This window comes from Balaenoptera ricei, chromosome 2 (genome assembly GCF_028023285.1).
Source record: "Balaenoptera ricei isolate mBalRic1 chromosome 2, mBalRic1.hap2, whole genome shotgun sequence".
Taxonomy (NCBI): Eukaryota; Metazoa; Chordata; class Mammalia; order Artiodactyla; family Balaenopteridae; genus Balaenoptera; species Balaenoptera ricei.
This window is the reverse complement of record NC_082640.1, coordinates 154,863,472-154,886,290: the sequence shown is the minus strand read 5'-3', so window position 1 is coordinate 154,886,290 and position 22,819 is coordinate 154,863,472. Positions and strand designations below refer to the sequence as shown.

Sequence of the window (22,819 nt, the reverse complement as noted above, 5' to 3'; positions counted from 1 at the left end):
TCTCCTTTCAACAGACATTAACCGAGGGCCGCCTGCACGTGGGTGTTATGCTGACACTGGCGCTTGGCAGAGACCAGGGTTCCCTGGCTGTGGCCCTACAGAACCCACAGGCTAGAGGGAGATGATTTTTAAGTAGATAAGCCAAGTTCCATGGAGTAAGCGCTGAGAAGTGTCTGTGATGCTGGGGTTACAGGCTCTGGGGGCACATTCCCTCCCCAGCTGTGCCGATCACCCAGCCCGGCTCTCTCCTCTCCAAGGTGAAACCGTCACCTCTTCGGGTGGACTCGCCCACTCTCACACTGCCTTGCAAACACGGGTCTCCCGTTCTTCTCTGGCCAGCCTCCCTGACACCACCCTTTTAGAACCCACTGGACACCTTGGTGAAAACCAGAGACACACGTGGGCTCGTGCTCCCATGGGCATCTGGAACTCATCGGCACAATGACTGGCGAGGTCGTTCCTTGGGAAGTCTGCAACTGCTTGCCTTGGTCAAGAATAAATGTGTATATGTGGAGGGGAAAGGTCGAGTCAGACAGGGAGGAGACAAGAGTCAAGGCTGGGTGTGCAAAACGGAAGAGGAACAGGAACTGGGGTGCTGCTGTAGCCTGGTTACCCCAAACTCGTTACCACCAGCCTCCAACTGGCTCCGGGGCCCATCGCCGCCCTGGGAACAGGACGATCGTGGCTCTGTCTCTCCACACCAGCCTGAGAGAGTTGGACTACAGTCTCCCCCATAATTAACTTCTCTTTTGCAGGCTTGGAGGTGCAGGCTGAGGGGAGGGGGTTTGGAGGAAGGCTGAGTGCAGCAGATTCACTATTAAAGGAAAGGCGTAATGCACTGAGGATGCTTTGCAGGGAGTGAGGGGATCTGCAGCAGATGAGCCGTTGTCTTGGAGACGCTAATGAAAAGCAGGCCTCGCAGAGGTCCCAGAACCCCCGTGGGCTGAGTTATCTCCCCCTTCTGCAGCTCCCCTCGCCTCCCCACCACCAGCCTCAGATCAAACTCCCCGAATATTTATAAAATCTCTACCAGAAACAGAGAAAGTCAGCCACCCAGCCAGGCGTCTGCCCACGTCCTTCCGGAGCTGCTCGGGTGACACTCTCCAACGACGTGGCTCATTATTCTATTTTTCTTCCTTGTAGTGCGCAGGGCAACCAGAGCTGGAGGGAGAAAAGAAATGTGTTTGCTCTGCCCTATTCTGGCTGGGTTTGAATGGGGGAGTTGACTTGGAGTTTAGGAGCCTTATTTTGGGCAGGTCACCCTGTCCCTAGCACTCCCTGCTCTTCTGCCCCCAGTCTGTTTTTCCCTTGATCCCACCCTGTGTTAAAGCTGGGCCCCTCCACCCGGTGCCTCGTTAGCTGCGTACTCAGCCCCCTTCCCCCTGGGGCCCGCCAGCCTCCTGCCTGGGAAAGTCAGAGGGGAGGCTTGCTAAGATGCTCTCCCGGCTTCCAAATTGAAAATGCGAGGGATTATGGAGACTGGCAGCAGGAGGAGCTGGCCCTCTGCCACAGTGGAGTAGGAATTGGGCTTATTCTTTTTGAATTAAAGGGGATACAGCAGGAAATCAGAGCGGGTCTGAGAAAATCTGGGTGACCTCTGGTAATCCCTTTTTTTTTTTTTTTTTTGCTGGGTGGTTATTAAAACAGATAGCGGGCTTCCCTGGTGGCACGGTGGTTGAGAATCTGCCTGCTAATGCAGGGGACACGGGTTCAAGCCCTGGTCTGGGATGATCCCACATGCCGCGGAGCAACTGGGCCCGTGAGCCACAACTGCTGAGCCTGCGCATCTGGAGCCTGTGCTCCGCAACGAGAGAGGCCGCGATAGTGAGAGGCCCGCGCACCGCGATGAAGAGTGGCCCCCGCTTGCCACAACTGGAGAAAGCCCTCGCACAGAAACGGAGACCCAACACAGCCAAAAATAAATATAAATAAATAAATAAATTTATTTTAAAAAACCCCAAAAAACAAAAAAACGGATAGCAAGGAACTTGACAAACATGGGGTCTACAGAGGTGGGCTGCAGTTCTGGGTTCTGTCCTGCCGGTAAAGGGGAGGCACCATTTGCCCAGCTGATGAGTGTATCACATGACTGCCCCTCACGACAGCCCCATCCTGTGGGCAACACAAAATTCCACGTAGAGGGGCAGCAGGTGGTTGTGGGGAAGTCCTGCGTTGGGTTAAGAGTTGAATGTAATTTTAGTGTAATTTTAGCAGCTTCAGCCTGGGTAAGTTATGAAACCTTTCTCTCTTGGTTTCCTCATCTTCAAAAAACGAGGGTTGGATGAGATGGTCTTTAAGATCTCTTCTAATCCTATGATTTCTATGGAACAAGGAACGAATACTAATGCCACATGGTATAAAGTACTACATGAATATAATTCATGGGCCAAATATGGGGTCCAGGTGGTAAACAATGCAGGTGATAAACCAGGAGAAGGATTAATGGAAGTACTGGGAACCTTTCATGGAGGTGAAATTTAAAGTGTACCTTGAAGAATGAAAGGGATTTGGACTGGAGAGAGCTGATGAGCCGGGGGTAGATGAGCAGATGTTAGGAGAAGGGGAGGAGCCAGGGGACGAAGGTGAGCTGGCTGGGGTCGAGGTAGATGCTGAGAAACATCAGAAGGTAAGGCTTCATGGAGACGGCTGGTCCAGGCAGTGGGGCAGCAGCGTGAGTGCAGGAGAGGAGAAAGGAGGCTTGCTCTAAGCGGTGTGACAGCCCCTGCTTCTCTCATCAGTGAACCTGCTTTGAGTGACTCCACCAACACCCCAGCAGTGGGAGGCGAGAGGACACTAGGGTCCGTCACTGGAGGTCAGGACCCTCAGTCATTGGCTCATACGGCCCCAAGGAGGCTTTGGGTTCTGTCTGCGGGATCTGACTCTTCAGAGAGATGTCCTTTGGTCACCTTTCTGCCAAGGAGGCCAGCCAAGTGGCACAGGCTGGTGGGGATTAGAGTTAGGGAGTGTAAGAGGAGGGAAACAAGCTCCCCACTGTGTCGGGGGCATGAGACGGTGACACCCGAATGACCCCAAGGCACGAGGTCTTGGGCAGATGCCCAGCCCAGGACAGGGAGGCGCCTGGGCACACTGAGCACTCTTCTAGGAAACATCTGGGGCTCCTCCTCAGTGGCTACCCTCACCCCTAGTGGGAACTGGCCCCCGTCCAGGGACAAGAGTGTCTCTTGCTAAGTCCCACAAGTTAGGGGTCTGCTTGCTCTCCTGCAGCCACAGTCCACCAGCCATGAGCCAGGCGTCCGTGTGCTAAAGGGACACATCCCCAAAAGCCCACACAGGCCCCGTGGCCAGTCCTTGCTTCAGGACACGGACCCTGGAGTTTCCTGCCCAATTCCCTGAGCTTAATCCCAAGGCCAGCGTGGACCTCTAACCTAAGTCTGTCCTGCCAACAAGGGTGGATCGTGCCGTGGTGTGCATACCTGTGGGCCTCAGGGGTGACCACGGCGTGGGTTTGGGGGGCATGTATGGATCTGGAGCTTGGACATGTGGGCTGAATGTCCACATACTTGTGCGCAGGGCCCTTCCTCGTGCCAGATGGGGCCGGGGAATGAAGCCAGCCCAGGGCCGCCTCTGCTTAGGCCACCACATTACAGTGGGGAACTCCAAGGAGTCCACGAATTCTAAATTCAAACTTGGCCTTAAGGATGTCATGAAAGTGTATTTGTCAAGGTAAAGAGAAGAGAATGTATTCTATTTAATAGTTTGTTAGCTTGATGTGGGAGCTGGCCTCTGTTGTACTCTTGCCTGGATCTCCAAATGTTAGGGGGTGGGTCTACATCTCCTAACCCATTTTATAGCCTATCCTCCAACTTACGAGGCTATTAAAGGTCATCTGGCCTCAGAAGAGCTCATCCCCTCCTGGCAGGTGTGCAGGTGCCCTAGGCAAGCCTGATGGGGAAACCCAATGGACACCAGGCCTTGGTGAATCACCCGCTTACCAGCAGCCAGTCTCAGGAGGCACAGTGACACAGAGTCTCAGCCCACCAAGAGCCCCCCACTCTCCCAGGTGTGTCCCTCTGGCCTTGACCACCCGTTTAGCTAGGGATCCTGTGTGGGCATGCAGGGCCTCCCCTACAGGGTGGCCGAGTGGGTCCCTGGGTGATTCTGAGAGCCTGGATGACCTCCTTGGCTTGCCCTAATGCCTGTCCCCCATGTGCTCTGCCTCCGTTAGTGGGGCCTGAAATCTGTTTACAGGCACCAAAGCCTCTTAGTCCCTTCTGAGTCTCCTACTCTGTGCCTTTGCTCAGATCGTCTGTTGTACCCTCAATGGCCTTCCCCCACCCCATCCTAAAAACAGGCTACTCGATAAAGAAGGTCCTGGGAACCAGGTCAAAAGACATCCATCTCTTCTCCTCTAAAAAAAACCACATTGTCATTGCAATTACTATTAGAAAAATAATTAATGCTCACGGAAAGGGTTAACTATCTTCCAGAAGGGTAGAAAGTGAAACACAAAAGCTCCCTCACCTTTCTGAGGCCAAGACGCCCATCTCCAGAGATAACCATGGAAACACAGCAGTGGTGTCCCTTGTAGAACTAGTCTGTGTGCATCCAAGGCTAGACCCTCTTAGCATTCCCATCTGTTGCCGGAGATCTCCAAGGGAAGGGGATCAAGAGATGAGAACACAGCCACGCCTAGAAAGAACCTGGGGTTAGAAGGGACCGAGGGAGGCAAAGGACGGTAAGAAGGATACAGAGATGCCAACAGGGGAGAAGCAGCGTGGCAGGGGGAGCATCATGGATACCACGAGAGAAGACAGCGGGAGGTGCGTGGCAATGGTGGCAGGGGGCTCGAGAGGGCGAGAACCAAGAACAGAATCAGCAGGGATGATTGAGGGGGCCCTTCAGGAGCAGCAGGGATGGAAAACAAACCCCGGATGTAACAGTGTCTTCTCCGTGCTGGTCACTGTGCTTCCTGCATATTAACTCATTTTATCCTGAAGACAGTCCCCATTTGCAGATGGAAACAGACGGGCAGAGCGCTAAGTATTCCAAGGTCACACAGCTAGGTCGAGGCAGGGATGGGGATTTGAGCCTGGGAAACCAACGTGTGCTGAACACTACATCCAAGGCAGACCACAGCTGGTCTTTGAGTGGGACGGGAGGATGTGGGGCAGGGCGACGGGGCCTCCACCATGTTCAGAACTGTCCACACAGTGTCCATATTTACCACCTTCCAGAACACTGAGGGGGCTGAGAATGGAGAGGGGATGAGTCAAAAGGGGGAAATGAGAGGGTCCTGGAGCTCAGGCCCTGTTTGTCCTGGGATAGTGGGAGCCAGCAGAGGCCTCAGGGAGGGCAGGGCAGGCAGCTGCTCTGCTGGAAATCAGTGCCTCCCAGGGTGGTACCTTTCAGAAGCCCCCTTCAAAGCTCCATGCTGGCCCTGCTGGGTCCTTTCCCTCTCTCCCGCTTCCGCTTCCTGTCGCCACCCCCTCCCAGGCCGCCTCCTCCTACTGGGGAGATTATCTTAACAAGGTCCTTCACAGATCCCTGTGCCCTTGAGTGTGGGGGGCACGATGCCATGAGCAGTTTCTTCTTTGCGTTTTCTTCTTCTTTCATTTTTTTCATGCATTCATTCATTTATAAATTGAGATAACATTGATTTATAACATTATATAAGTTTCATGTGTACAACGTGCATTTCCTTTCCTGGCTGCTCTGACAGAGGCCAGCCAGCCCCCCTTGAAAGGGGTGCCTGTGGGGAACAGGAATTGGGGTCAGGGGTTGCATCCTATGCAGCAGGCCCAGCCCAATCCAGGCTGATCGGGGCATGGCTGGTGTGTTTAGGAACAGTGCAGATAGGGTTACCAGATAAAATAAAGAATGCCAAATACAACTGGGATTTCAGAAGACAAAGTATGATTTTTCAGCATAAGTATATCCCCAATATTTTATGGAACATACTTTTCAACTAAAAAAATCATTCACTGTTTATCTGAAATTCAAATTTCAATGGGTGTTTTCTATTTTCATTTGCGAAATCTGGCAATGCTACCCTGAAACACAAGCCCTCAGCCTGGCTCCAGGACTCAGTCAAAGAGAAGCCCAGGCCAGTGCCGTGCCTTTGATCTAGTGGACCTGCTTATGTCCTTGTGCTCCTGGAATAAAAGAAATGTCTGAGTTGCCTTGGTTCATTGTCTGAGAAGCTCAAGTGCCAAGTTAAGAGGCCCCTCCTCCGGCCCACTCTGGCAGGGGGACCATATCTCCATGGGTGGTAGCCAGAGTGAGGCATAGGGGGAGCTTGGCAGTTCGGAAGCAGCTGGAGAAAGATCTTGAAGCAGAAGACTAGGGGCTGCTTCCTTGTACGAGAGGCTCTGAAGTGACTTGCCTTCAGATCCTTGAATTTTTGAGGCGAGCGAGGCCAGGTGTACAAAGGGAAATTGGGGATGGTCTCGTTGGATAGAAGCTAAGCCTGCAACCCAGATCACTGAAGATCCCAATACTTCCCAGAGCTAGGTCTTGGGTAGGGTGACACACAAATCTATTAGCCATTCCTCCAGTGCACTCTCCTCTCCTCCTTTCTTTCATCACCCTTTGATCTGCCATGTGTTGGAAGGTACACGTGTTGGGTACAATGTCTAAATCCAGGCCACATTCCCTGAACTGCCTTCTGGATTTTGGTCCTGTGACCTACTCCTTCCATCTTGGCCTTGGAAGTTCATTATCAAGGACCTTTCCCTACAAATTGATATATTTTTCAAGGAGAGCTGTTATCAAAAGACATTCAAAACCTGGGGCTCAGATGTGATGCTCTGTTTGTTTTTAACTAATTGTGTAGTAGGTCATGTGTGAGGGGGACTGGTGGGTTCTGAAACCCCTATGAAGGCTGCCATGGCACACTCTCTATGGGGGGAACATTATTCATTTTTGCTTTCTTTGCTTTCGCTTCCATTAGCAAAGAGTTCCAACAGCTGTGGCCACATTTTGCTGCGTGGGCAGCAATGTGTCTGACAACGTGTCAGCGACACACAGACACACACCACCGCATCAGGAATGTCAGTGTGCTTTTTAGGAGTTTGCCTGATGGAAATGACCCACTGGGCCAGCTTGAAATCCCACAAAGCAGAAGACACACCCAACATTCCCTCAGCTTTGAACCTACCCCCGAGGACATGTCATTCATTCATTTATTAAATACTTATGGAGCACCCACTACGTGGAAGGCACTATTTGAAGTGTTGGGGATGTAGGTTTGGAGAAAATAGACAAAGTCCCTGCCCTTATTCTTTTGTGTGTGTGTGTGTGTGTGTGTGTGTGTGTGTGTGTGTGTGTGTGTGTTGAGGGGGAGACGATTAATAAACAAACACCATCTATCTGGTGACTATAGTGCTATAGAGAAAAATACAGCAGGGAGGGGGACAGAGTGTTTGGGGGTGACGAGTTTGCTCTTTTCTACAGGGAGATGACAGAAGCCTTTTCTGATAAGGTGATATTTTGGAAACCTTAAGTGAGGAACTAGTGAAGATTTAGGGGATAAAGCATTCCAGGCAGAGGGACCAGCAAGGAGAAGGGTCCTGAGGTGGGATCATGCCCATCGTGTTGGAGGAAAAGCACAGAGGCTAGCATGCCAGGGCAGAGAGCAAAAGCTAGAGGAGCCCGGCAGGGGCGGGGGTGGGGGGGAGTAAGGCCCTACCAAGTGTCCTTGCAGGCCACTGGAAGCACACTGGTCTTCACTCTCAGTGAGGCTGGGAGCCCCCGGAACGCTTTGAGCAGAGATGTGACATGATCGGTTTATGTTTCAAAACAATCACTCTGGCTGCAGTGATGAGAACAGTTTGAAGGGAGGCACGGGAGGCTGGAAGCAGAGACCAGCACAAAGCTTTGGCCATAATCTAGGCAAGAGATGATGGTAGCTTTGACCAGTAAAGCAGCAATCGAGGTGGTCAGAGATGGTTGGATCCTGGGTTTATTTTGAAGGAATTGCCAACAGGATTTCCTGATGCCTTAGATGTGGGGTGTGAAATTCCCAGAGGAGGCAAGGAGGACTCTAAAACATTTGGCCTGGAAAATTGGAAGGATGGAGTTACCTTTTATAGATATGAGGAGACTGAAGGCGGAGCGTGTTGTGGGGATGATGAGAAGCCGGAGTTTGATTCTGGATATTTTCATCTGAACATGCCCAACAGCTATATCCCAGTGGAGATGTCAAGTAGGCAGTTAGCTATGCAATTCTGGAATCTAGGGGAGAGGTCCAGGCCAGAGATTCAATTCGGGAGCTGTCAGCAGATGGCTGTCGTACAAAGCTAGGAGACAACATGAGATCTTTTAGGGAGTGAATGAAGACAGAGAAGAAAAGAGGTCCGAGGGTGAAGCCCTGAGGTCCTTTGCTGCGGTACTGAAGAGCCACGCTCAGAATTCGGTGGCAAGTCAGGTCACCCACAGCAAAGGCTGGTTCTTTTTTGGGTACAGATTTTCTAAATCAGGAACAGGCTTGGGAGTGAGTGATGGCTCCAAATGGATTGCACACCTGTTCTATTGGACCTGGAGGAGGTGTTCAGGGAGATGGGCAGATCTTGGTGTCCCAATGAGATTTAAGGTGTACACAGTGGGAGAGCCTGTGAGGGCATAAAAGCCAGGCTACACAGGTAGGAGATTTTGGGTGGAGATGATCGTGTGCTGGCGACAGGCTGTGGGGCCTTGTGAACCAGAGGTATTGGCCGAGCAATGTCTAATGAAGTAGATCCCAAGAAGCTGGCTATGCTTGGGTGGGTGGGTGCTGTAGGCAGGGGTCCAGGCAGATGAGAAAAGGCAGAGAGGAACCTTTCAATGTGGTGGCTCAGGGAGTGGACTCTGCAGTCAGGCTCACCCAGGCTCACCTTGGGCGAGTTACTGAGCCGTACTATCACCAAGGAGTTAGTTAGCACTGAGCCTGCAAATGACAATCAATAAAGGTAACTGTTAGGATTGTAATGATCATTCATGATCTTAGGATACTCTGTCTATATCCAGGCCTATCCAGATAACGACTGGAGGATAGATTTAAGAAAAAGCAAGGACAACACACAGTCCCTCTAAGACAAGAGTCCGGTTTCTAGAAATGGCTATACTGAAGGTAAAACAAGGAGGAGATTTATTTTTATGAAGTGGGGAGCAGCTCCCTTACTGAAAGAAATGCACCTTGGGAGAACCTGACTCTTGGCAAGGACACATTTTTGTCTTCAAGTGAGATAAGAAAGGGAGGAAGGGGACTTCCCTGGTAGTCCAGTGGTTAAGACTCCATGCTCCCAATGCAGGGGGCCTGGGTTTGATCCCTGGTCAGGGAACTAGATCCCACATGCCGCAACTAAGACCCAGCACAGACAAATAAATAAATTAAAAAGAAAGGGAGGAAGGCAAGGAGACTCTCCAAAGCACAGAGCCGGATATGCAGGCACATGGGCTGACCTGGTCCCTGTGTTAGCGAAGAGGCTGATCTCAGCCGCAGGGGACCAGAGAGGGGCTGCCCAACACTCTTTTTAGAGGCGCACCCCAGGACGAGCCTCCCCTGTTTCATTTTGAGAGGAAATCTAAGCCTCGAGCAGGGAAGGAGTGGCTGATGGGCAGAAGGGCTAAGATTAGGTCCAGGTAGGCGGAAGCTGCAGAGTGGGATCTGGGCTGAGGTGTCAGGAAGGTGTGAAGAGTGGGAGGTAGGAACCCTGGCTCGTGGCCTGGGATTTAGAACCTAATGGCAATGACCAGCCTGGGATTCAAATTTTTTATTCTTTTTAAGTAAAAATCAGAGGAACAATGAGTAATATCACAAGAATAATAACTTTACATTTCACCGTGGAAACATTTAGACTAAAGGCGAGAGGATTCATCCTTGGTTATTCCTTTCTGAGGCCAGGCCTTCATCTTCAAAAATGATTAAAATCACAGACAAGGTCATGATAAGATCTTGGGATGAGGAGGGACCAGGGGATTTGCTTTAGTTATCCTGCAGAGGGGAGGCCAGTTCCTTGGGTTCCCGTGACCCTGGACGTGCTAAGCTAGCATTGCCCCCCTCTCTGCTGGTCCCGTGGGTCTCCTCTGGAGTTACAGGCATCATGGAGATCAGTTTGGTTCTCTGGCTTTTAGGTTAAAGGTCAAGGCCTGAAAAGACTTGGAACCAAACTGGAAATTCTGCTTCTCTCCCCATAACTCCCTGCCAGCTTTTAAGCCCCTTCTGTTTGTACACATCTTGGAGAGGGCATTGGTCTCTCCTGCTCTGACATAGGCTCTGGCTTCTTAAGCTTGCTTTCCAGGGACTCTCAGCAAATCACAAGCAGAATGGCCCTGTTTATTCCTCTTTCATCCAGGCTGGTTTCTAAATAAGAAAAAATTAAACATTTTCTCTTGCTCTTGAAATGTCTGCATGCTGGGATCTGCTGTACTGAGGCAAGTGGTGAGCTCAGAAAAGAGCATGGATTCTGAATCAAGAGGCAGAGATCATCCAGCTCAGACCCATCGCTGACCCCTTGCTGACCTTACATCGTGCCCTTGTGCCAAATCAAAGTCCAAACCAGATCTTGCCTCCAATGCAGCCAATCCAACAATAGAGTTCAGAGGAGTACTACTGATCTACTTGTTAAGAGGCAAGTATGTCTCCTGCCCTCAAAGCTCTAAGCTCCAATACCAAGGCCTGGATTGTTCCCTGAGAGTGTTTCCCTGTGTCCCTCAGGGCTAGTCATGCCCGTTGCTTTAGTGTCTCTATCCCTAAAATAAGACTCATTCCTCATCACCAGGTGCCATGGGAAGGATGCCAAGAGACTTGCCTTAAGACGAGGATTTTACGCTTATGCATCCTAAACCTTCCTGCAAACGTCTTAACATCTCATTCTCCAAAGCCTGGAGATCCACAAAGGATGAAACTGGCTGCCTGTTGGGCAAACAGCCCGGGCACAGGGGTGGCTGCTGGTTTCTAGAAGTTTCTAGAATGGCCCTGGCAGTTGCTGAACCTTCCTCTTTGGGACAGTCCCAGCTCACCAAGGGTGTGTGGGGGGAAGTGGGGAGGGAGGTTATAGTGAAAGGGACAGAATCTGTGTTCTGGAATCTACCAGGCTGAGGGTGGGGATTCAACCGTCAATTTCAACTTACCAAACGGGGCCCAAGACCCCAAGAAGCACCCACTGAGCTCATTTCACTCCGAATCAGCTGGACCCCAAACTTTTATAGATTCTCAGCCTGGAATCTGGTGAACTCCAGGGAGCCAGGAGCAGAGGCTTGTTATATAAGCTTTGGAGTCAGACAGACCTAAGTTTGGATTCTGGCCCCACTATTCAGAAGCTACATGAACTTGGGCAAGTCATGCAACTCCTCAGACTCAATTCCTTCATTTTCCAATTGGAGATAAAAACCACATCCTCATAGGGTTGCTGACTCAGTAGTTCTGACTGAATACCCTTGGCCGAGCAGCTCCCAGTAAGGAAAGGCATCGAGACACCTTGCCTCAGTGCCTGTCTCCAAGCAGACGCCCAGTAAATGCCATCGCTTCTTGTCTAGGCCCATATCCATGGCTTCCCATTAGAGAACTAGTCATTCTTGAGAAACTTTTTGAAAGTGAAGGTCTTTTTAGTTAAAGACTTATTAAGGCAATCAGAAAAACAAAGACACATTTTTCTTCCCTCGAATCTCACAGCGGATTTGGACGAGAAGACGTCACTCACCCGCCCCTGTCTCTTTTACCCGTTGGCCTGTTTCCCCAATCCCCCCACACCCAGCAGCCTGAGACAAAAAACCCCTGGCTCAATTGGCAGGCTTTCACCTCTCTCCAAGGAGCTCTGGAGAGGACTAATGAGGTTACCACAGGTGCTGCTATGCTACTAGCCATAAAAAAAATAAATAAAAATAAACTACTCTCTGTTGGAGAACAGTGATGGGGGACACAGGCTCAGAACCTGTTCCTGCGGGACTCTCAAACCACAGGGCCGTTGCAGTAACACATTCCTGTTTCCCAGCCTGGTACCCACTGACCCGGCTCTCATTAGGGCGGGCCTGCTGGATTCAACCCGGAGGCCCCGGTGCCGTGGCCTCACTCAGGCAGCCCTCTGGGTGCCACCTACACAGGCTGCTCAGGTACCAGGTGGGAGGACAGGGGCTGTCTTTGGGAAGAGATCAACAATGATTTTTCAATTTTATTATTTTAAATAATGTTCAGTAGGTGGGACAAGGTTCTGAGGGCTGAGAGCTAGACACACGTGGCCAGAGGTGGTATTGGTGAAGATGTAGCTGCTGGTCATCCCTGGCTTGTTGGAGTCAGGGCGAGGGTAGGGGAAAGAGCCCTGGATTCCCTTCAACACATGAGTGAGTACCCTGCCCCGCCTACCCACCCCTCCCGCAAACAGAAAACCCCAGCAGTCATTGAGAATGGAAAATTGATCCTAGCCCAAAAATACATGCCGCATGTTCTTGTTCGCCAGGTTTCGTGGCGGGAACTGAGCCCCGGAATGAAGCTAAATCTTCATCTGTGGGCTGAATGGAAGGCCTTCCACCTGGTGGCCCAGGAATGGGCAGAGGTTGGGACCTGGAATCTGGATAGTGGCTGGAGCCCCCTTGAACATCAGGGTCTTCAGGGGAGTCCTGGGGCTTCACCCGTTCATTCCACAAGTACACGCTGGAGCTTTACTCCCAGTGGGAGAGACAGATAATAAACAACAGATACATATCTCATGTGTTATTTGGTGACAATTTCATGGAGAAAAATAAGCCAGGTAAGGGGGATAGGTAGTCTTTGGAGAAGGGTGCCAGCAAAGATAGGGTGTTTCTATTCCTTATGTAGACTGTTCCCTTGAGAATGGAATGAGCCAAGATATGGGGACTGGGGAGAGCAACCAGGGAAAAGGACTAGCAAGTACAAGGGCCCTGAGGCAGGCAGGAGCCTGGCTTCCTTGAGGAATAGCAAGGAGTCCAGTGTGGCTGGAGAGGAAGAGAGAGGGATGGGGAGAGGGCAGGAGGTGTGGGCAGAGAAGGAGGAGGGCTAGATCATGTGGGCCTGTAGGCCTCTCTGAGCCTCTGGCTTTTCCTGAGTAAGATGGGAGCCACTGGAAGGTTCTGAGATGAGGGGGGGACATGATCTCATGTACATGGATCACCCTGGTCGTTGGGAGTGGACGGTAAGCAGAGTAAAGTGGAAAGAGGGTGACTATAGCAGTAATCCAGGTGTGGGATGACGGCTCTCCACGCCCTGGGTTTGAATCCTGACTCCATCTCATATGACCTATATCACTTTGGGTAAGCTATTGATATTTAATCTCTCTGTGCTTCTGTCTCCTCACCTGTGAAATGGACTAGTACCCATTCTTCACAGGGCTCTTTCTAGGGTTGCTGTGAAGATTAAATGAGGTAACACATGCACAGTGCCTGGCATGCAGTAAGCGCTCCATCATCAGCCATTATTATGCTGCGGCTGCTGTTAGTGGAACACAGGCATTTTGGAGATGGGAAGTCAAGGTCTTCAGGGGCAAAGGGGTATCAAGGTTGAAGTCACGAACTGGAAGGTCAGTCATCGAAACCAGGACTCACTGGGAGGTCAGGACAAACAGTGAGTCAAGGATGAGTGGACAGCCCAGCTCGAGGGGCCACGTAACAGTCTGCAAGTGGGCAGTGGAGGGCATCCCAGGAGTTATCTGGGTGTCTAACTGGGATCACGAGCTCCAGGCAAGGAAACTGGGAAATAAGGAGTTGGGTTCCTGGTAGACCATAACGAAGGGGCTCTTCAAGACGTCCAACTGAGGAACTACCCAGCTGCAAGGACAGCTCAGGAGTAAGCTTCAGCTTCCAACAAGGTAGGAAGCAGAGCAGTTGCTGACACAGTCCAGCTTGCAAACTGTGAAGTCCTGGAGGCAGCTGGGCAGGGTTCATGAGGCAGGGCTGGGGCTGATGCATGGAAGACAGACTGAAAACCACTGCAGGATTGAGAGGCTCCAGGGGACCACTAGACACTTAGCGAAACCCACTAGCGTATTTGGATTAGAAATACTATCTCAAAAGGTTGACCAGATATTTTTAAATGGGTTACAAACATCTCTGCTTCTAAGCCAGAGGACACAGGACAGAAACCAAGGACTTGAGGTCAAATTTTTGTATGGAACATGACCCAGCTATGCATCGGGGTCTGAGGGGGTGTGTGGGCTAACAAACTCCTCCAGAATGGTATGCTGTCTCGTTCTTGGGATTGTGCTTTATAGCGTCATTCTGTCAGGCAATGAGATGAAATTGATGTTTGCTTCCCGTGTCTGCCCCCCTTCTTCCCCTTACAGACTGCTCGCTCTTGTTTTTCCTTTCCTCTAATAAATATGATTATCCAGCTCTTGGGTGAGGGTGGAGGCTGGAAGGTTGGAAGGAGAGTCTCAAAAAACAGCCAACTAACAACCAACCAACCAACCAAACAACCGGTAACTGACCAATGAACAACCAGCCGACTAACCGATGGCAGAATAAAGGCCCCCTGGGGATGTCCGTGTCCTAATTCTTGGAACCTATGAATATGTTACCTTCCAAGGCAAAGGGGACTTAAGGTAATTAATTGGCTGGCCTTAAAATAAGATTATTGTCCTGGATTATCCAGGTGGGCCCAATGTAATGAGTGTCCTTAAAAATGGAAGAGGGAGGCAGAAGAGGAGGTCAGATCGATGAGATGTGAGAAAGACTCAACCTTCCATTGCTGGCTTTGCAGATGGAGGAAGCAGCCAGGAGCCAAGGAATGTGGGCAGCCTCTAGAAGCTGGAAAAGGCAAGGAAACGGAGTTGCCCCTGGAGCCTCCAGAGAGGAACACCACCCTGACAATACCCTGATCTTAGCCCAGTGAGACCCATGTCAGACATCTGAGCTCCAGCATTGTAAGATAAAGAATTTGTATTGTTGAAGCCACTAAATTTGTGGCAATGTGTTATAGCAGCAATGGAAAACGAACACACTAACCATGCAAACTCTCTCTATTCCACACGGCCAAGCCCAGTGCTGCAGCGTGCGTGGCCCTCAGCCTGTTGCTCTAGCCTTAGTTCACGAGGTCCCCTGTCCTGTGCTCTAGCCAGTCAGGGAAGCTTACTGCTCTTGAACCGTACCTGCCTTTCACCTCTACCAATGTTCGAGCTTCCTCCTGGAAGGGTCATTTTGTCTTACATTTGCACAGAGCTTTCAGCCTTACAAAGCACCTTGCATGACAGCTCCACGTCTGCAAAAGTTACCCTCTCACTAGATATAAAGCCTCTTTGAGGGCAGGGTTCTGGACTTAAGTTATTTATCTTGGCAACCCTCATAGGGAGAAGCTAAGCTGTGGTAAAAGTGGGCACAGGAGTGAAAACAAGAGGGTCAGAAGGAGGTCACAACGCGTTGCCAAGGGCACTGGCTCCACCTCCTGGCTTAGCCACAGGCCCCAGACTCAGACTCCCTGATGACAGGGCCATGCTTTTGCCCTTTTAAATGGAGTAGGGTGTTCGGTAAACAGTTGTTAGAAACATTTCTCTCAGTACCCTCCTCTGGTTTCTTTCAGGTCCTACCATGAACTCTGCCAGATGCCTTCACTCGAAGGACCTCCAGTTGAAGGACCCCTTGGAGAGAGTCTTTATTCCGGGCCCTCCTCTGATGTGGGGCTCCCCTGTAGGTCCTGCCCTGGGCTCTGCTCCAGGCAGGACAGCTCCTTGGCTACTCTCTGTCCCCACAGGTGGGTGCAGGGCAGGGCGCTGCAGGGCAGAGGGACCTGGGTGTGGGGAGCCCGGGGCCACCAGGGCGGGCTTGCTCTTCCCTCTTGTGGGCTCGGCCAGTCCTGTTACTCTGGGTCACTCTAGGTAAACAGGGGAAAGAAAACAATGTCTGTCAGCTACAAAACAAACCCATCAGGAAAGGAATGTTATTGCCAGTGTTGGCAAACAAAGAAGGTGAAAACCTGTCTTTAATATCAGGCCCCAGGTATGCCCCCTGGGCCCCGTGGCCCTTCTGTGAGCAGAGGCCTGGTGGCCCTTTAAAGAGAGCCCCTTTCTACTTGCCTCTCTTCCAGGGTTACTTGGCCTACTCCCTCAGCTCCTGGGTGACAGACTCGTGACTGCACAGCCAGCGGGGGGCAGAGGCTGCTGGGACCCAAGCTGCTGTTCAGCTGGGCTCTGTGGCAAACCCGGGAGCCCGTGGCAGTGCGGGCTGCTGGCTGGCCCCTTTCAGCAGTGGCGTTCCCATCTCCAAGGAGGCAGCCACGTCAATACAGGACTTCAGCATCTTGCCCTCTGGGCGGGCAGAGGTGTCCCCTAGCAACTGGGGCTGTGATCTGCATATGACAGCACATTGCATCTATTCAGGACTTTCTTCCCCCTGCTTTCTTTGAAACGAGCTCGCCCTATATCCAAGTTCCCTGTGAGTCCCATACAATGAAAACAGCAGTTGACAGGTTCCCTGTAACTCGTGAAATCTGAGTGCATCCAAGGGGAGAAAGAGAGCGCTCATTACTGAAACACAAAACGAGCCCCTTTCAAGGCGAGGCTGGTTGGCCCTTCAGTTTGCTGCCGCTGACCCCGCTGCCCCTCTGAGCACAATAAGCGGAGGCAGGAGAGGGAGAGAGAGGTCTTTACTCCTTAAGTTCCCAACTGATCACCCTCCTAACCCCTCTGGGGCCTTCTTCGTCCAAACAATTCGGGTGACAGAGGTCAGGCCTCCAGCCATTCCTCCGGGGAGATCTTAGCTCTCCCTGTGGGGACTTTCCCAGGTGAAACAAAGACAAGCTCTAGAAGCCTCAAACCGACTCCTGTTGATGACGAAACAGCGGAAACAGAGAAAGGGGGAAATTAGAGGTGCCCATAATCACAACACTGGGCCGCAGTCCTTTCATCCAGCCAGGCGCCAACACCCTTTTCATACTCTGGGACCGGGCCATGCGCTGTGGAAGCCCAGTCCTGTCCAAGCTCCAACATGGCAGCCAATGACTGACCTCCTAGCACAGGGCTGGGGAAAGGAAGCCACGTAAGGGGCAGAAACTGCTCTATGTTTGCCCACATTGGTGTTCAGCAGACATTTAATATTCCCAAAAAATCAGAGGATGAGAAGGAGGAGGAAGAGAGGGCAGAGGAAGAAGAAGAGGAGGAAGAGAAAGAAGAAATTCATGAAGTAGGCCAAAACAGTGCAAGCTTTCAAAGAAAGCCTGTAGAGAACTGCAGCCCATTCCTGAGGCTATCCAGTGAGGGCTCTAGAAGACCCAACTCCACTGCTTGGATGGTACACCTTATTTTGCACAAAGCAACACGGGACAGTGTAAATGAAAAAAATACACTGGGGCTCTGGGGCTTATCCCACCCCGTCCTCAGAAGAGCAAGAGATGGCTAAGCAGGATAGGCCTCTATTCTTCATTCCTGATTCCAGAAGCAGTTACTGAGTCAGTACACTGTCCCATTGTGCCAGTGACCTGGTATAAGTTTACTTGGGGAGCACAGGCAATCATTTAAACATTGTGCTTCCGATTTTGTCATTGGGAAATAAACTGTACCACTTGCAAGTCTCTAAATATGCCATCTGCTTTCATTTTTCTATCTTCCTGCTGGAGTGCCCTCCACCCACTCACCTACCTGACAAATTCCTGCTGATTCTTCAAGCTACATAGTTAGTGCTATATTATTTATACACAGTCCTATCTTAGCGCTATTCACATTGTATTATGGTGGTCTGTTTACTTGCTTTTCTGCCATGAGACTATAATTCCTTTGAGGGTACGATCACCCTCCATCAATCATTATTGTTGGTGGTTAGCTATTTAATAATTACCTGAACAATTGGATCATGACTAGGATAATTGTTTCTTTTTCAGGTCCTAGATTGGGTTTTATTCAATCACCAAGGACTTGTGAACAGGGCTATGGCACTACATAACTCTAGGGACCCCGTTCACATGGAATGTAATGTGAATGGGGCCCCCAGAGCTATACAATATGGTGGCCCTGCTTATGGAACTCTTACCATAGGCCAGGCACAATGGGGGAATCCAAGTATTAGGAGCTTACAGTCTAGTTAGAGAGACAGAGCTAACATGGAAGGATGCAATAAGGGCATAGTCAAGGGTGGCCCTACCTGTGGGTGTGGCAGGAGTCCTGGGAAAGGAGAGGTCTGTGTGGACTACAGCCATGGGGAAGGGCTTTGTGAAGAAAGTAGAACTTGCATTATTCACGACGAAGAAAATAGGATTATAAGAAGAAGGTATGCAGAGCACAGAGGATTTTTAGGGCAGCGAAACTGTTCTGTATGAAACTATAATGGTTATAGTTAAACTATGTCTAACTATATACATATCATTATACATTTGTCAAAACCCATAAAATGTTACAACACGAAGAGTGAACCCTAATGTAAACCATAGACTTCGGGTGATAATGATGTGTCAATGTAGGTTCATCGATTATACCAAATGCACCCACTCTGGTGGGGGATGCTGATAGTGGAGGAGACTGTGCATGTATGGAGACAGGGGTAAATAGGAAATCTCTGTACTTTCTGCTCAATTTTGCTGTGAATCTAAAACTGTCATTAAAAAACAATGTCCATTTAATTAAAAAAATTTTTTTAAAAGGTATGAGCCCATTTTCAAGCATATTGAAAAAAGAGCCAGAAAAACACATGTGGAAGACAACAAACAACATGGCCTGACCATAGATGGTGGAAGGGAGTGCGCATTAGAGAGTAATGAGAACTTAGGTTGGGTAGACTAGGTGGGTAGACAGATGCTGAAGAATCTTGAAAGCCAAGCAGAGAAGTTGGGACTTGATTTTGGAGAACGCAAGAGGGCCTTATAGGTTTTAGAGCTGAGAAGTGATGTACTGAAAATTATAGCTGTAGAAGCAGAGTTTGATGAGTATTAAGAGAGACTAGAACATTCTCCCAGTCATCAAGTTAGCAGGAGTTTCTCCCAGCTCAGTAGGTGTATGCTGTGATCTCATGACTATCTGTGAGCAGAGCTATGGAAGATCGGGCGGTTGATCTGAAGGCAGTGGGGAAGATCCTACAGTGCTCCTTGAGGAGGAATTTTCTAGAAATGGATCAAGATCACATTATGAGTGAAGTGTCTCACATAACATGTGAGACAGGGAGTGCTCAAGCTTGAAGGGCTGGCCTGGCTGTGCCGCTTTCTTGCTGTTTGAAATATGGCCTTGATGTTGCTTTCCTAGTGTCTAACAAGGATGATAAATAAGACAGTTCTGTGAACAATGGACCAAATTCACCTTCTTGTTTATTCTCTGGATTTTTAGTACAGAGTTTGAGAGATGAAGATGTGGTTTTCTTTACAAGTTGCACCTTGGGAACCAGTCAGTCATTCAACAAATAGTTATAGACTCTGAGGACAAAGCAGCAAAGAAAACAGACAAACTTCCTGCCCTCCCAGAGCTAACATTCTAGGAAGAAGCTATGTAAAGTTAGCTTCTCATCAGCTGTAGAGAAGGGTAGGTCCTAGAACTGCTTAAGCAGGAGAAGCCAGGAGAGACGGGTGACAAAAACCAGGGAAATGTGAGGGGTTGGTACCATGAGAAGGGAGCAAGCTTACCTTGCTCTGGAAAAGTAGTCCTCACGTTTTCCACCCCAACATGCCCAAGGGATGCAAACAGATGCACCTCCCTCAGCAAGAGTGGCTTGTGGCCACAGTGGTACCAGAAAAGGATGGGAGAGGTGAAACACCTCTGGAGAGAAGAGGTCCAGATACTCTCCCAGCTCCATCAGGATAACGGGATGGAGTGATACACGCACGGGAGCAGTTGCTTCCTCTGAGCATTCTCCGAAAATAGCACCTTTTCAGCAAGATCTTAAAAAATAATATTGACATGAAGATGATAAGCCCATCATGAAAATACATTAGGGGGAAAGCACGAGTCAGTCTGCCTAATATGTAATCAAAATATTAATGATCAGGCATGAGATGTAGAGACAAGCAGGGGTGGAGGGGGTGGGGGTCAGTCTTCTTTGTGTACCTGCTCTGCCTGGGATGGAGACCTGGCTATATTGCCACCCAGCTCTCAAGAATTACTATAAAACTGGGTCAATGGATCCAAGTCACAGAGTGGCAGATTCCACCCCAATATGAGAAAAAACTTCCCGAGGATAAAAACTTTCAAACAGTGGCTCAGACGTCAAAGTAGTGTACATCCCATCCTGGGAGAATTCAAACCCCAGGATGGTCATCTGTTAGAACAGGGATGTTGGACACCGTGGCCAGTCAGAGCCCTCCCACACTCACAATCTCAGATTCTGGTAAAGGAAAGCGGAGATCTGAAAGGTATGAGGAGGAGTCTGAGATCAGCCTCACTAGAACCCAGAGAAAAACCTTCAGCAACAATCGTAGGAGCCCAAAGGCTGGTTCTTAAAACTGAATGTTGACAGAGTTCATTTCCTGCCAGCTCTTCATCCCCCAAGGGCTTAGCAGTCATTCCTACTGCTGGGAGGCATTTTAAAGATGCCCAAAATGGAGAAGTGCGAAAGTCAAGGGAGAGACTTGCCCAGGATTAGAACACAGTGAGGTTTGCTCTCAAGGGGCTGTGTAGAAACTCAGAACAGAAGGGCCTGGCTCTGGCTTAGAGGCAGATCCCCGCTGCCCCCGGGCCCTCCTTGGCCTCCTCGGATGATTGAACAAATGGCTCTAAATCACCTAGGGCTAGAGGAAGCCTGGTCCTCACAGGAGGGCCTGAGATTGGCCCCTGATAAGGCAGCTCGTCCTGTCTGGCTCCCCGTCCGCACCCTCGCAGCTGGGCCTGCGGTGGACGCTGCCGAGTTCAAAGGCACTGCTTCCCTTGGAGTCACATCAAGGACTGAAATGAGAAAAGGGTCCTCTGACCTTCTCATAGTGAGGGATGGGACCACCTTTGTGTTTTGTGTGTGTGTGTGTGTGTGTGCGTGTGTGTGCTGGATTTTTCCTGTCACTATTGTGTTTTCACGCACTGGATGTAGAATATCTGAAAACAATCGTCGGAAACAGTCTTTCACCTAAGGCTAGAGCCTGGAGCCTGGCCCAGTGTGGGGAGAGGCTATGTTGCCCCAGTGGGACCCTGGCGACCCGTGTTAAGGAGGCTCGCTAGAGGGAACGGCTGGCCTTTCCCAGCCTCGGCCCCAAATACTGGTGCTCTGAGACTCCCTCCACCAACTAGGCCACGGGCTCTGATGGGAAGTACCTTCCACCCACCAGCATTCTCAACGGGAGAGGTTCACCTGAAGGCCAAACCTTATCCCCAGGCCCATAATCCACCTCCATCTCAAGGTTTACCACTTCAGCTTGAAGGCAACCTGAGAAGCAAGGCCATTCCAGGCCTGAAGTCTAGCCCTCTCCTGGGCTCTTGGGAAGGTGCCTTGTGGTCATGGCAAGTCATGTGGGGAGACGGTAGGATTTCCACCCATCTTGAGGTTAAGGCTGCTGGGTGCTGGTGGCGGGGAGCTGACGGACTCTATGGCCGTAAGTAAGAGGTGAGGGGGCTCCTCCGACCCCAGCTCAACCTCAGGCCTGCGCCAGCCTCCTTCTCTGGGAAAGGGCAACAGGTCATACTCTCTCACACAGGCCTGCCCCATGCTGGGATGGATCGCCCAGCTCCAGAGGCCTCCCGTTAACAGAAAGCGCCACAGTAATGCTAACAGGGGCCGTCCAGGCCTCTGCGGTGTGACCTCTCCCGAAAGCAGCCAGGCTAAGCCGTGGGCCAACACCCACAGGCCGAAAAGGAGACCGGGAGCACTGAGGAGGGAAAAAATGAGAAGCATGAAGATTTGTACTGAGGGATACTGGCCGGGTGAGGCCGTCTGCAGACTGTCTCAGCCATTCTCTGTCGGCCCTGAGGTTTGAAGGATCCAGAGAGGAAAAATCAGGCTCCAAACTGATTACGGCCCCAAAAGGCGCCCTCTTTTCTGCCCCAAACGCCAGGCAGAGCAAATGCTATTAATAACCCTGGCCACTCCCTGGTCCACTCAGGGTGTGCAGGGCTGGAGCTCGCTCCTTGGACACAGCCAGCTGTTCTGAACAGGTTTGGGAAAGTGATCTTTGGCACAGAATGAAAAGGGTGTGTATGTGTGTGTGTGTGTTGTGGGGGGGGCACCCAAGAGTCCTCTATCAGGGCCAATATTATTTTTAATTGCCGAGAATCAGCCTGTGGCTGTTCCTCAAGGCTGCAGAGCACAGGCTTGCCAGGGATCGGAAACAAGCTACAGAGGAGGTAAGAAAGCCGGTCCCAAGGACTGTTCATTACCGAGCTGTCGTGTCTTATGGAAAATCAGGTGACGCCTCAGAGTTTATACAATCCTCTCCCCACCACCTCTCCCTCTTTCATTCCCCCCTAGAAAGGGAGCAGTGAATTTGAGCAATCTGGGAATTTTGGTTTCTGCCCTGCCCCTGAAGCATGACCGATGGCCCATTTTTCAAGCCAAATCTCACCCCTTGCAGGCAGCTGTCAGGAAACCACAGAAGGTGCTTGAAGGAGCACAAGAAATGGCTGGTTCTAATCTGGGGGAAAAAAATGAATTAACAAGGCAGCTACTTATGGAAGAATGTTTTCTTTTCTTCAGCCTCAGCCTGCGTGTTTTCACAACATGTGTACTCTGTTACCTTGTCACTTCCCTGTTTTCTTTGGGTAAATAACTGGGCTCTGGTCTTAGGGGGGAAAAAAGAAAGAAAGAAAAAAAGCCAGGTCGGGAGGTTCTCCGGAAAGGCCCGCCTGGCTGAGCTGGAGGGGAGAACGAGCGTGCTCTGGGGATCACACAGGCGCGACGCAGACCCAGCCCAGCCCGTCCTGGATGGGGCTTTTCACTGAACTCTGCAAGTCACAGTGTGGAAGTCAGGGAAGGGAGGGAAGCCTGCTCCCTCAGCCATGGGGCTGGCAGGCCCCGAGGCTGGGGGAAATAAAGAACTCTTCTC

The 22,819-nt window shown here is 50.7% G+C and overlaps 1 protein-coding gene across 6 annotated transcripts in view; it reads right to left on the bottom strand.

Moving 5' to 3' along the window:
- Nucleotides 1-1,065: 1,065 nt before the first annotated feature.
- The window catches only part of RAD51B (RAD51 paralog B), a 720,881-nt gene continuing 699,127 nt past the window's right edge, over nucleotides 1,066-22,819 (bottom strand). For 3 of the 6 annotated variants that reach the window (XR_009500950.1, XR_009500945.1, XR_009500947.1), the window contains one exon: nucleotides 1,067-1,161. The gene's annotated coding sequence lies outside the window, so the exon portion shown is untranslated. Of the gene's footprint in view, nucleotides 1,162-22,819 lie in introns of all 6 variants that reach the window. The other 3 variants (XR_009500951.1, XR_009500952.1, XR_009500949.1) reach the window with 2 other exon arrangements.